Source organism: Gopherus flavomarginatus, chromosome 5 (assembly GCF_025201925.1).
Source record: "Gopherus flavomarginatus isolate rGopFla2 chromosome 5, rGopFla2.mat.asm, whole genome shotgun sequence".
NCBI lineage: Eukaryota > Metazoa > Chordata > Testudines > Testudinidae > Gopherus > Gopherus flavomarginatus.
In genome coordinates, this window is record NC_066621.1 from 40,948,598 (window position 1) to 40,950,302 (window position 1,705).

General features: G+C 46.0%; 1 pseudogene; it reads left to right on the forward strand.

Annotated features, from left to right (window-relative positions):
• The first annotated feature begins 719 nt into the window (after positions 1 to 719).
• Positions 720 to 1,456, forward strand: LOC127051103 (uncharacterized protein K02A2.6-like; annotated as a pseudogene).
• Positions 1,457 to 1,705: the final 249 nt, after the last annotated feature.

Below are 1,705 nucleotides of genomic sequence, written 5' to 3' on the forward strand. Positions count from 1 at the left end.
TTGGTGCATCCCCTAGGATGCATAAAGTGTCACAAGAACCTACCCACAAAACTGTGCAGAGTCAAGAATATTACCGCTGTAGTAAGCCGGGTCACCAGGCATCAGAATGCTGATGTAAGGCCCTGGTGTGTCAACACTGTGGCAAAAAGGGACACATCAAGTGTGCCTGTAAACAAAAGAAAAAGAGGCCTGTGCTCTGGCTGACCAAAAGGGGAACCCTGCATACCCTAGAGCAGGCCCAGGATGACCAAGGAGATACCTCTTCACAAGAAGAAGAGCCACTGCAAGTTTTGTCTTTGGCAGTGGGCTCACATGAATACTGGGTAACTCCGTTGTTGGATGGCAAACCTATACTCATGGATCTGGACACCAGTGCACCTGTCTTGCTGGTCTCAGAGACTGTGTATAAAGAAAAGCTTTATAGCTTTTCCGCTTAAAGGCAACAAAAACTGTTCTGAAGACGTATATGGGAGAAGCTGTGCCCATGTTGGGCACTATTGATGTTAAGATGGAGCTCAATGGACAGGCTGCTAAATTGCCACTGTTTGTGGTGAGAGGTAATTACCCAGCCTTAATGGGTAGGTCTTGGCTTGGAAGGATTCAGCTGAACTGGGCAGAAGTGCACCGACTGACTAACTACTATACTAAGGAAACATGATGCTGTTTTTGGAGAGGATCTGGGAATTATGAAGGGAATCACTATAACATTGAACATTAAACCTGACAGTCAACCAAAATATCTGAAAGCCCGAACTGTGCCATATGCCATCAGGCCAAAGGTTGAAGTGGACCTGGAGCACTCGGTCACCAATGGAGTCTTAATACCAGTTACCCATAGCCCATGGGCCACTCTTATCATTCCAAATAGTGAAGAAAAAATGGCTCCCTTCGGATTTGCGGTGATTTTAAAGTCACTGTCAACCTGGTGTTGTGTACAGAGCAATACCCGCTTCCCCGCACCGATGACTTCTTCGCAGGCCTGGCTGGGGGACAAAACTTCAGTAAGATTGATCTGAGTAAAGTGTATTTACAGATGCACATGGATGAAAAGTTCCAAGAGCTGTTGACTATTGTGACTCATAAGGGGCTTTATCGATACTGTCGCCTACCCTTCGGAATAACGTCTGCTCCCGCCCTGTTCCAGAGGGCTATGGGCCAGATCTTGTGTGGCTTGTCAGGAGTCCAGTGCTATCTGGATGACATCCTGGTCACTGGAAGGAATGAAGAGGATCACTTAAAGAATTTAGAGGCTGCCCTACAAAGACTAGAAAAGTATGGTCTACGAGTCTGCAAAGACAAGCCCTCTGTTGAATATTTGGGACGACACATTGATGCTGTAGGTCTTCATAAGGCCCCTACAAAAGTTAAGGCTATTGTGGAGGCTCCCCCACCTCCAAATGTTAGCCAGCTCTGCTCATTTCTAGGACTATTGAACTATTATGGAAAGTTCATCTCACAGTTGGCCACACTGCTAAAACCATTTCATGAATTCCTTGGGCAGAACAAGACCTGGAAGGGAACTGAAGCCTATAATGTTGCATTTAACAAAACTAAGGATGCACTGCTAAATTCTGAAGTTCTAATGCACTTTGATCCATTCTTACCCCTACAATTGGCCTGCCTCCCCTTATGGAGTGAGAGCAGTCGTGTCACACATTATGCCTTTGGGAGAAGAGAGACCTATTGCTTTTGCTTCACACACTCT